The sequence below is a fragment of the Notamacropus eugenii genome, chromosome 2, assembly GCF_028372415.1.
Source record: "Notamacropus eugenii isolate mMacEug1 chromosome 2, mMacEug1.pri_v2, whole genome shotgun sequence".
NCBI classification, from domain to species: domain Eukaryota; kingdom Metazoa; phylum Chordata; class Mammalia; order Diprotodontia; family Macropodidae; genus Notamacropus; species Notamacropus eugenii.
In genome coordinates, this window is record NC_092873.1 from 397,699,043 (window position 1) to 397,712,040 (window position 12,998).

Here is a 12,998-nt window from a genome sequence, read left to right on the forward strand (position 1 = left end):
AGGGAAAGACATAAAAGTCAAGGTTTCTGTATCCCAAACATCCAAAATAAGCATACAGTGGTCTCAGGCCATGGAAGAGCTCAAAAAGGATTTTGGAAATCAAGTAAGAGAAGTGGAGGAAAAACTGGGGAGAGAAATGAGAGAGATGCAAGAAAATCATGAAAAGCGAGTCAACTACCTGCTAAAGGAGACCCAAAAAAATGCTGAAGAAAATAACACCTTGAAAAATAGGCTAACTCAATTGGCAAAAGAGGTTCAAAAAGCCAATGAGGAGAAGAATGCTTTAAAAAGCAAACTTAGCCAAATGGAAAAGGAGGGTCAAAAGCTCACTGAAGAAAATAGTTCTCTAAAAATTAGAATGGAACAGATGGAGGCTAATGACTTTATGAGAAACCAAGAAATCACAAAACAAAAACAAAAGAATGAAAAAATGGAAGAGAATGTGAAATATCTCATTGGAAAAACAACTGACCTGGAAAATAGATCCAGGAGAGACAATTTAAAAATTATGGGACTACCTGAAAGCCATGATCAAAAAAAGAGCCTAGACATCATCTTTCATGAAATTATCAAAGAACACTGCCTTGATATTCTAGAACCAGAGGGCAAAATAAATATTGAAAGGATCCACCAGTCACCTACTGAAAGAGATCCAAAAAGAGAAACTCCTAGGAACACTGTGGCCAAATTCCAGAGTTCCCTGGTCAAGGAGAAAATATTGCAAGTAGCTAGAAAGAAACATTTTGAGTACTGTGGAAATGCAATTAGGATAACACAAGATCTAGCAGCTTCTACATTAAAGGACTGAAGGGCATGGAATATGATATTCCAGAAGTCAAAGGAACTAGGACTAAAACCAAGAATCACCTACCCAGCAAAACTGAGTATAATACTTCAGGGGAAAAAGTGGTCTTTCAATGAAACAGAGGACTTTCAAGCATTCTTGATGAAAAGACCAGAGCTGAAAAGAAAATTTGACTTTCAAACATAAGAATCAAGAGAAGCATGAAAAGGTAAACAGGAAAGAGAAATCATAAGGGACTTACTAAAATTGAACTGTTTACATTCCTACATGGAAAGAGAATATTTATAACTCTTGAAACTTTTTTCAGTATCTGGGTAGCTGGTGGGATTACACACACACACACACACACACACACACACACACACACACACAAGCACAGACAGATATAGATAGAGAGCACAGGGTGAGTTGAATAGGAAAATGAAATTAAGGGGTGAGAGACCAATATATGGGGACGACTAAGGGAGAAATGGAATGGGGCAAATTATCTCTCATAAAAGAAGCAAGCAAAAAACTTTTCAATGGAGGGAAAAAGAAGGGTGGTAAGAGGGAAAACGTGATGATTACTCTCATCACATTTGGTTCAAGGAATGAATAAAATGCACACTCATTTTGGTATGAAAACCTATCTTACAATACAGGAAAGTGGGGGAGAAGCAAAGTGGGGGGATGATGGAAGGGAGAACAAATGGGAGGAGGGAGCAATTAGAAGTCAACACTCTTGGGGAGGGACAAGGTCAAAAGAGAGAATACAAGAAATGGGGGCCAGGATAGGATAGAGGGAAATACAGTTACTCTTACACAACATGACTATTATGGAAGTCATTTGGAAAACTACACATACATAGCCTATGTTGAATTGCTTGGCTTCCCAGTGGGGATGGGTGGGGAGGGAGGAAAGAAGAGAAGTTGGAACTCAAAGTTTTAGGAATACCTGTTGAGTATTGTTCTTGCATACAACTGGGAAATAAGAAATACAGGTTATGAGGTATAGAAATTTATCTTGCCCTACAGGACAAAAGAGGGGATAAGGGAAGGGAGGAATGTTAAAAGGGAAGGCAGATTGGTTGTAGGGGTAATTAGAATGCTTGGCATTTTGGGGTGGGGGAGGGGAGAGAAGGGGAGAAAATTTGGAACTCAAAATTTTGTGGAAAGGAATGTTGAAAACTTAAAATAAATAAATTAATTTTAAAAAACTGTACTATATTCTTCCTCCCAGACATACACTACACTACACTATGACAAAATAATCAGTTCTCCTTGTATGCCCAAAGGCAAGAAGAAAAATTATTTTATGGGCATTTGGTAATCTTACCTTCCCAGTTTCAGAATGGAAACATGCAAACAGACCATCCTCAAGATAAACACTTTCATAACTCAATCAGTTCAAGGTACTACTCCTACCATCTCAAACAATTAATACGTGAAATTACAAATCCATGAAGGTACCTACAACACCCATATTTTTTGAGTTTTTTTTGTTTTCATCACAGGAAGCTATTCTAATGATACAGGCATAATTTCTCCACAATTTTAGTTTAGCAATCATTTATTTGTTAAACAAAACTCTATCATCATTCCAGAAAACCTGACTGGAATTTCATCATCAGTATTCCAAAATCCGTCTTTCTTAGTGATGGGGCGCTTGGGTGCATGTAATTGGGCCCCAATTCTAAAATTACATTTCTCTTTAAAAATCACATTTCTCCCTAGCCTCAAAATACTATCTCAGGCAGTTTCTCCCCAGCCTGAGGACACAGCCTGCCCTAGCAACAACCGTTATCTCCCTTTCTGCTACAGTAGCCAACTGCACCTACAGAACTCATTAGTTAGAACCAGCTGTGTACTGAACTGGCTGTGTACTGGGTCATAACGACATTTGCTACTCACTGACCAATCATATGTATTCTAGACTCAGACATACCTATACTCCCTTACATTAATCTTGTCCAAGAAGACATTGACGAGAGAAGCCTGGTTTTTCCTGGTCAGCCCTGACCGTTGGTTGACTTAGTGATGTTTCAGGCCAAAACCACACCTCCAGGTAGCCCTACCTTGGGTTATTTCCAGATGAATTTTGGGTAAAATACCTCTGCAGTAGATACCAAAAGTGCATGTTCCTTTAAGAACTGACCACTCCTTAACCACTCCCTAATCCCACCCCAAAACACCCAGTTGACATATTTGGCACAAGTGATACCACAGAATATCCTATATAAACTTTCCCTGTACCCCTTTAAGGTTGCAGGTTCCCTAAGAACTCTTGTCTGCTGAAAAACACAATAAAACTTTACCTTGACTTCAACAATGCTTGCATTCGTGAATTTTTCTCCAGATGACCTGTCTCTGGTACCCTGATCTCTGTGGGGGTCTCACACACCCTTTCCAGCCCTCATCATTAGGACATTTACCACATGGAAGCCTGAAAGAACAGGGAAAAGGTCAGAAGAATTTGTCAAGTTTGTAGCAGTCACAGAACTTGTGACGCAGGATTATGATTGTCCATTCATTTGTTGTACTCTGTACCTAAAACTGCAAGAAACTTACAGTATATCCCAGCAGACCTGATTTCTTTGAAACTCTTATCATAGAGCAACCAGAGTTGTCACAGTGAAGTCTTACTTGGATCTCACATCCTTTTTGGCATAGTTCCATGGCAATATTATAAAGAACAGTTTAAGGCCTAAAATTTTAATCCCAAGACATAATAAATCTATGGTCTTCTCTACCTTCATGTTCTGTCTATGGGCTGTAGAGAAGCTAATGACCTTTTTGACTGATTAGCAGTCAATGTTGACTTCTTATTTAAGCACTAATTATTGACATTGTCTATAATTATAACAGCTTCCATTTATATAATGCTTTACAAATGATAAAGCTCCTTGTCTTAAGAAGTCCTACATCAAGGATTGTGATTTTCATTTTACAGAGGCCCTGAAGGTAAAGTGATTGGCCAAAGGTTATGCAACTAGAAAGCAGCAAAGATAGACAGGTCTTCTGACTGAGTTATTTCTATTGTGCCCTGATACATTTCCAATCTCCCAATCCTGCTGTGGCCCTGGTGACCTTAATACTAAGATCTCAGTCTGAACTCATTCATGGGAATATCACAAGCAAAAGTCCTAGGCCTGTTTGTAACTGAAAGCTTCTGTGATTTTAGTCCCCTTGAAACTCATAACTGAACCCCAAGACCTTAGAAATACTTTCCAACACTTATGGGCCAACCCATTTTGATGTAAGAAATGTGGAAGGCTAATGTTCCTTGATTTTTCAGGTATGAATGTTGTCATGTCATATATATAGCATTAGACACTACTAGTTATAGCTTGCCACTGTTTTTCTGATGTCCAGTTTAGGTCCAGACTTTTCCTTCCCCCTTCCTCCCTTCCTTCCTTCCTTTTTTCCTTCCTGTTTAGCAATTGTACTCTATTATAAACTCATTATTCAAGGTTCCTGGAGCATTACAGCCCTGACATGTAAATAGATGGGGCATGTCTCTAGATAGGAATAATTTTGAATTCCATTCCTGTGCTATCTACCTTTCTAGCCATTTCAGATTGAGAAAGCTGCTCATTACTGACAGGATTTGTTTGAAAGTAAACTAATCTAGTGCTTAATCTCTAGACTAGGTATAGTATTCAGATAATTTAGTTTGGAACAAATACATCAATTCCATTTCCTTTGGCTTTGTATATGACAAATATAACCAAGAAACACATGGGGAACCTAGATGATGATTAATATGTGTTCCATAGGGATCAATTCTGGGGAAAAGGGAGAGCTGTGTACAATACGGAAATGAATAAGGAAGTTGTGCTTGTTTTCAGCGGTCATAATGAACTATAGAAGGTTACCACTGGATGTGATCTCATCTTGTCCACTTCTCATATTACAAATAATAATAATAATGACATTTATATAGTGATTAAGGTTTTCAAGGTACTTTAAAAAGTGTTATCTCATTTTATCCTCATAGCAAGCCTGGGAGGTAGATGAGGAATCTGAGGCACATAGAAGTTAAGTGACTTGCCCAGGCTAACAAAGCTAGTAAGTGTTTGAGACTGGCACTCTATCCACTGCACCATCTATCTGCCTCTGTGTAAGAAAAGCTGAGAAGCAGTAAGTGATTTGTCCAAGAGAATACAGAACTTAAACATAAAAATGGCATAACTAGAATCTATTTTATTTTCTTAGGTCTGGTGGCACAGGTGTCACTAAGCTGTCAGTGATTGGAGTGCAAAGATTCAGAAGAAATCTGAGCTCCTGAGTCATGTACTCCATAAACTATAAGAAAATCTCCAATCTAGTGTCAGCTTGGTGATCATTAATGCATCTATCGTCCATCAGTATAAATTCAATTCAATAAACATTTGTTAGGTACCAAACTATGTGCCAAGCACTATATTATTCTTCTGCATTTGATTAGAAACAGTTCAACATGTTGCTATCAAGCCAAGGCTAGATTGGTCCAACTGTTATTTCAGCTTTAGTGTCTCTCCATTATTTACGGCATGGCTAGCACACAGTAGATGCTTAACAGACCCAGCTGACTGCCTTTATCATTTATCTCCTTTCTTTGCTTTCCAAGAACCTCCAGCCTTGTCTTAGTGTTTTTTTAAAGTAAATACATATTAGGGACTTAATAAGTGGTATTTGCCTTTATCATCTCTCTCTTTTCTGTGCATTCTTCAGCTTTCTCTAAGCGTTTCCCCAGCTAGTCATCCTTTATCTTGGCATACGATCAGGATCAGTAGATGATCATGAGGACAGGGGATTGCCACAGGGAGGAAATACCCCTCCCCCCAGATGCTGACACCTTGGAGCAAAGACACTGTCCCTTAACCATAGTTATGACTCTGCTTAAAGCAGTCATGTTGGCACACATCCTGAAAAGCAGCAAAAGTTGACTATAGCTATTATCTGCTATGGCAAAGACATTTTTCTACAGGGGTGACAGACTAGAAGACTGCACAATTTAAAACTAGGTGATCCTTAGAGAACAAGTTCAACATTCATTTTTACATAGGAGGAAAATGAAGCCCAGCGACTTACCCAAAGCTATATAGATATTAAGCACTAAATCTGAAATTTTAGCTGGACTTCAAAATCCAATGCTCTTTGAAGTTGAGTGTGGTGGCAAAAGAGAGAAGGAGGAAAAGGAAAAGAGTAGAATTTAAGGCAATAGCTAGTGATGAGACTAGCATGGCTGGAACAAAGGATTTATGTTGGAAATAATAACAGGGGCCCAACATAAAATGGTTTGATCTGTAAGAGAAGAATACTTCATTCTGTAATCAGCATTTGGATGAATTTCCTCTCAGTCATGGAAAGAGGCACATATATTCCAAGTCAGTGAAAGAGCCATATCTGTCTTCTTTTCCTTAATTATGTAAATCCCATGAACTCTGTAGAGTTCTGAGTATCTGAAACAGATTGGACTCTTTAATTAAGGGAGTGAGGAAATAGTCTTACCTAACAGTAGAAAATAATATTCCTGTGAGATTAATATCCAAAGCATTTTGAAATAATGATACCTAAGGTTAGGTATCTAAACTTGAATATTATTGCTTTATCAAATAATTAAATATATTTTAAAAACTCGAAGCAATGGTAAATGCCACTGTAGTAATAACCTAATGCTTTTTTGTCTTCCTTCTTAACCAAAAGCACAAATTCTATTAAGTTTACATCAGGTTAAAAGAATCTCTGCCCAAATAAGTTACTGTACCACTCATTCTACTTCAATAACCAAGCAAAGCAGGCCAGGAAGGCAGAGTCTCTTGCTCAGGGTAAGGAAATTGACAGGTTCAGAAAACTATTCCCCAGTGGTAATGCTATCTGGTACTAAGATAAATGCAGTCAAGTGATGGCTAATTGAGTTTCCTAGGAATTCATGTCATTGGATAAAGAGAATATCACGAAATGCAAAGTTTCTGGAAATTAATTTTTCCTCTTCTATTAAATCAGGTACTGATATGTTGGATTTGAGCTGCAGCCTAAAACTATAACAAGTCTAGTTGTAATTTAAATACCTCTTTTATTTGCCTCAGCAATAGGTAGCTAAGATAACCCATTTAGATAGACCAATGCAACCAATGAAAAATAACTTTCCATTTTCTGTAAGTTATCCTTTGACTTTTTAATAAAAAGAGATAGACTTCTACACTTATAATGAAACCTCAAGAATGATTTATTTCTTAGGTCTAAGCACAGAGTTCCTGAAAATAATTGCCTTTGTTTGGAACAGAGGGCAGGGTCTGGGATGGAAGGGAAGCTAAGTAACGAACTTAAAAAAAAAAAAAAAAAGAAGAATCTGGAAGCTCATAGTACCACAGCCATCAGATCTGAATAAGGTGATGTCATAAGCCTCATGATGAGATTACAGAGTGATAGAGAATTTGTAAGTGGCAACTAGAAGCAAGGAATATGATTATTCCTGTTTTATCAGGGTCATAAGAAGTGGATCAATAGTGCTTGGGGTGAGAATGTAGTGTTAGCTAAAGAGAGTCAGGTTTCAGCATGCTTTCTGATTACCCCTTTCCCCAATCTGCCCTCCCTTCTATTATACCTCTCCCTTCTCTCATCCCTTTCCCCTCTATTTTCTTGTAGGGCAAGATAGATTTCTTTACCCAGTTGCCTGTATGTCTTATTTCCTACAGGTGAAAACAATTTTTAACATTATTTTTTAAAACTTTGAGTTATAACTTCTCTCCCTTCCTCTCTCCCCACCTGCCCCCTTGAGAAGGCAAACAACTCAATATAGGTTATACAGGTGAAAACAATTCCATAGCAGTCATGTTGTGAAAGACTAACTATATTTTCCCTTCATCTTATCCTGACCCTCATTTTTTCTATTCTTTCTTTTGACCCTGTCTCTCCTCAGAAGTTTTTATTTTTTATTACCCCTCCTTTCATTTGCCCTCCCTTCTATCATATCCCCCCTTATTCCCTTCCTCCTTGCTTTCCTGTAGTGTAAGATAAATTTTCATACCAAAGTAAGTGTGCAAATTCAATGAGAGTAAGGTTCACTCTTTCCCTCTCACCTCCCCCTCTTCTGCTTCACTGAAAAAGCTTTTTCTTGCCTCTTTTATGTAAGAGATAATTTACCCCTATTCTATTTCTCCCTTTCTCCTTCCAATATATTCCTCTCACCCCTTAATTTTACTTTTTTAGATATCATCCCTTCATATTCAACTTACCCTGTGTCCTCTGTCTGTCTCTGTCTCTCTCTCTCTACACACACACACACACACACACACACACACACACACACACACACACACATATATATATATACATATATACATATATATGTATATTTGTATATAAAATTCCCACAACTGCCCTAATACTGAGAAAAGTCTCAAGAGTTAGAAATATGATCTTGTAAACAGTTCAACTTTAGTAAGTCCCTTATGATTTCTCTTTCCTGTTTACCTTTTCATGCTTCTTTCTATATTTGTATTTTAAAATCAAATTTTCTATTTAGCTCTGGTCTTTTCATCAAGAATGTTTGCAAGTCCTCCATTTCATTGAATGACCACTTTCCCCCCTGAAGGAGTATACTCAGTTTTTCTGGATAGGTGATTTTTGGTTTTAATCCTAGTTCCTTTGACCCCTGGAATATCATATTTCAAGCCCTTCGATCCCTTAATGTAGAAGTTGCTAGATCTTGTGTTATCCTGATTGTGTTTCCACAATACTCAAATTGTTTCTTTCTGGATGCTTTGTAATATTTTTTCCATGATCTGGGAGGACTGGAATTTGGCTACAATATTCCTAGGAGTTTTCCTTTTGAGATCTCTTTCAGGAACCAATCAATGGATTCTTTCAGTATCTATTTTGCCCTCTGGCTGTAGAATATCAGGGAAGTTTTCCTTGATAATTTCTTGAAAGATGATGTCTGGGCTCTCTTTTTGATCACGGCTTTCAGGTAATCCACTAATTTTTAAATTGTTTCTCCTGGATCTATTTTCCAGATCAGTTGCCTTTCCAATGAGATATTTCACGTTGTCTGCTATTTTTTCATTATTTTGGTTTTGTTTTATAGTTTCTTGATTTTTCATAAAGTCATTAGCTTCCATCTGCTCCATTCTAGTTTTAAAGGAATTATTTTTTACAGTCAGCTTTTGCACCTCCCTTTCCATTTGGCCAATTTTGCTTTTTAAGACTTTACTTTCCTTATTGTCTTTTTGGACTACTTTTGCCATTTGAGGTAGTCTAATTTTTAAGGTGTTATTTTCTTCAGCATTTTTGAGTCCTCTTTAGCAAGCAGTTGACTCATTTTTCATGATTTTGTTGCATCACTCTCATTTCTCTTCCCAATTTTTCCTCTACTTCTCTTATTTGATTTTCAAAATCCTTTTTGAGCTCTTCCATGGCTTGAGACTAATTCTTATTGTTCTTGGAGGCTTTGGATGTAGGAATTTTTACTTTGTTGTCTTCTTCTGATCGTATGTTTTGATCTTCCTTGTCACCAAAGTAAGATCCTATAGTCTGGTTTTTTGCCCCTGTTTTTGCTCATCTCCCTAGCCAAATTACCTGAATTTTAAGTTGTCAAAGTAGTTCTCTGCTTCCAGTGAGGGTGGGGGGTTTACTGTCAGCTTCTTGATGCCCCCAACAATCTGTGGGCCTAGAGCTCCAGAAACAGCTTCTGCCCCTGCTTTGGCTGCCACAGGCTCCTCTACCCCCTCTGCTGTCCTGGAGGTAGGGATTGGACCACTCTACTCTTTCACACAGGTCTGAGAGATCTTTTTTTCCACTGACCTTCCAATTTGTCCTCAGTGTTTTGGGGTTGTGGAGTCTGGAAACCACTACAGGTACCAGACATTCTGTCTCCCAAAGCCTTCTCAGGTCCCATCAGTGCTGGTGCACTGGAGCCCACACTGGACTTTGTTCTCCTCCCAGCCCAGCATTATAGACATTTCCCATCAACCTTCCAGGCTATCTTGGGCTGGAGATTTGCCTCACTCTTTCATTCTGTGGGTTCTATGACTCCAGAACTTATTTAAAGCCATTTTTTTGCAGATATTTGATTGGGTTTGGAAGGAGAACTCTAGCAAATATCTGCTTTTACTCTACCATCTTGGCTCCTCCCCAGCAATGGATATTTCAGTTACCAGTATGATTTCCCTTTAACGTTCCTTTATCAAATGCCTACTCTATGGCAAGTGCTATGCTTGGAGCTGAGAGAATGAAAGCAAGTGTGAAAATCATCCCTATCCTCATGGAACATATAATCTGCTGGGAAAACATATATTAAGATAATACATAATGAATACATAATTTTTTTGGTGGGATGGCAGGGGGGAGAAATGGAGGGTGGGGAGCACTATCAACTCAAGAGAGAAACAGATATCCAAAAAGGTCTTCATGTAGGAGATGGCATGTGAGTTGGTTCTTAAGTGGAATTAAAAATTTTAAGGAGACTGCTAGGTGGCACAGTGGACAGAGTGTTTAGCCTGAAATCAGGAAGATTCATCATCATGAGTTCAAATCTAGCCTCAACCATTTACTGTGTCACCCTGGGCAAGTCACTTAACCCACTTTGCCTCAGTTTCCTTTTCTGTAAAATGAGCTGGAGAAGGAAATGCCAAACCACTCAAGGATCTTTGCCAAGAAAACCTCAAATGTAGAGACAAAGAATCAGACTCAACTCAACAACAACAAAAAATTCAAGAAATAGAGGTAAGAAAGGAGAGTACCCTAGATATGGGGAACATCAGACACATGCAAAGGCATGGATACAAAAGATGGAAAATGATGTTTTTGTTAATGTTTGCATATAAGGTGAATTTATTTTCTTTTTATGATACTAATTCCCAGGATCCACGACCATAAATAATTTACTAGTTCCCTGGCTCAAGTCTTGCAAAAAATCTCACCACACTTGCACATCATATTATAATCATAAAGTTATGTAAGTTAATGTAAACTTGTGAGGCTATTACTGGCAAATTGCCTTCTTTGTGTGCTCCTCCATAAATTAAGTGAACACTGGTCAGTAAGTAGGGAATGTAAGTGCTGTGCCTGTTCTGATTGGCCCCCATCAAAACTTATGGATGCTGTAGGAGTTGGTGCTTCCATTATCAGTAACCACCTTTAAGAATGAAGAAATTAACCCCTTATATCCATGATGCTGTCTTGCTGTCTGCCCAGATCAAGGGTGAACCTGCTCCTGTGTCTCCTGCCTGAAAATGTTATTTATGAGTTGAATGTTGCAAAAATGTGTAATGAGGGTAAAGTGAAGTATGGAAAGAAAGGTTAAACCAGATTAAGAATGGGTTTAAATGGAAAATGAGGAGTTAGTTTTTCATCATAGAGGAAACAGAAGCTTTTTGATTAGGAAATTGCCATGGTAAGGCCTATGCTGTTATGAATTTGGCAATTGATTGACAGCTATGCAGAAGATATTTTGGTGACAGGAAAGACTGAAGTCAAAGAGATAATTATTGGAGTAGTTCAAGTGAAAGGAGTGAGCCTGATACAATATAGGGAGGTTTTGCAAGTAAGTAAAGGGGACAGATGTGAGAATTGACAAGATTTGGTAATTATCAATGTGGGAGTACTAGGAAAAGTATCAAGAAAGACTGAATTGAAGATTGAAGGATGAAAGGACAATGATTCTTTTAAATAGAAAGAAGTTAGGAAAGATTCCTAATATGGGATCCATTAATTTTTTTCCTTTTTTAAAAAAATTTTTAAAAATGATCTTTGAATTCCAAATTCTATCCTTCCCTTCCTCTGTCCCTGAGAGGTCAAGCAATCAAATTTAAGTTATACGTACAGTTATGCAAAACATTTCCATATTAGTTGTTTTGTAAAGAAGACTTAAGTGAAAAATAGTCCATGAACTTAAAAAAATATGCTTTATATAGTTCAATCTAACTGAAATTTAATTATGATTGGTTTCTTTTGTAACCCAATATATTTTATTTTGGTCATTTCAAAACAGCACCTAGGTTTCCCCCTGTTACGAGGATGTAACGTTTATGAAGTACTTTGTAAAACCAACTATCATGAGATAGGAGAGCAGGGACTTAGGCAAGAACCCCAGTGTACATGCATACATAAAGCAAGCCAAGGTGATCCAGCAAAACCAAAAAAAGATAATCACAAAGAGGTGATTACTGCAAAAATATAGAGAGGAGAGAGGGGTTAGTAGGGAATGGTACAGACCGAGCTAAAAAGGAGGGCTGAGAGCAATTAAGATATCACCTAGGACTCAGCAGGAGCAGTTTCCTGATCAGTAGGAAGGTAAAAGCTCAAGTAACTAAGAATGGAAGTGCATAGAGTTTTTCCATAGGAAATTCCCACTGTCTTAATGGGACACATGGAAGGAGAGTTTAAGGATATGGCAGAGTCCAGTGAGATTTGAGGATAGGAGGGCTGGGAGGCAATAAAGAGACTAAAGAACAGAAAGGAAGGGAATGATTAAAGCTGTAGAATTATAGGAGATGGGATCAAGGACAAAAGTAGAGACATTTCTCCCTCAGAAGTTTGCAAAAGGTTTTCCTTTCCATTTCTTATTTATGGTCTCAAACATATCCTTGCACTTTTAAATGAAGACAGCCTGGTAGAGGGCTTATTGTTAACTCCTTGGCTCCTGCAGTGCTGTGTTCTGAGTGATTTTTTTTCCTTCCCTCCCTCTGCCTTTTTTTTTTAATTTTTTTGCCCTATTTTACCAGATGTTAAAGAGAATTTTTATCACACACACACACACAAAAGGTTCCTGCTTTGCTAACAGGCTTTCTTCAGTCTGACCCTTTGCTCTCAGGTACATGCTACTTATCTGAAGCCTATTTTAGAACAAGGTATGCCCTCCTCTTCTATATTCCACCCCCTCCCCACCCAAAGATACCATATAGCCCCATATTGAGGAGGAACAAGTGCTTTTTCCATGTTAAATATAAGAATTGGCAGGGCAGATCCAAGAAGCTCAGAATGTTGTCTGGCTAATTTTTGAAGAGGCTTTGCTTTTACATCTTTATGAGCAAGCTGAGTAGTGAATAGACTAGCCCAGGGTGTCCTAAAGTGGGTCTATTCTTGGCATAGAGAAAATTAAAGAATTATTCCATTGTAGGAGTAGTCCCATTACAAAACCGAGGGAAAGCTAAGAGTTGAGGTAGGATAGCACAGTGGTTCAGGCATATTAGCCCAAAAGAGTCCTACAATTAAGCAATAAAGATCAGAA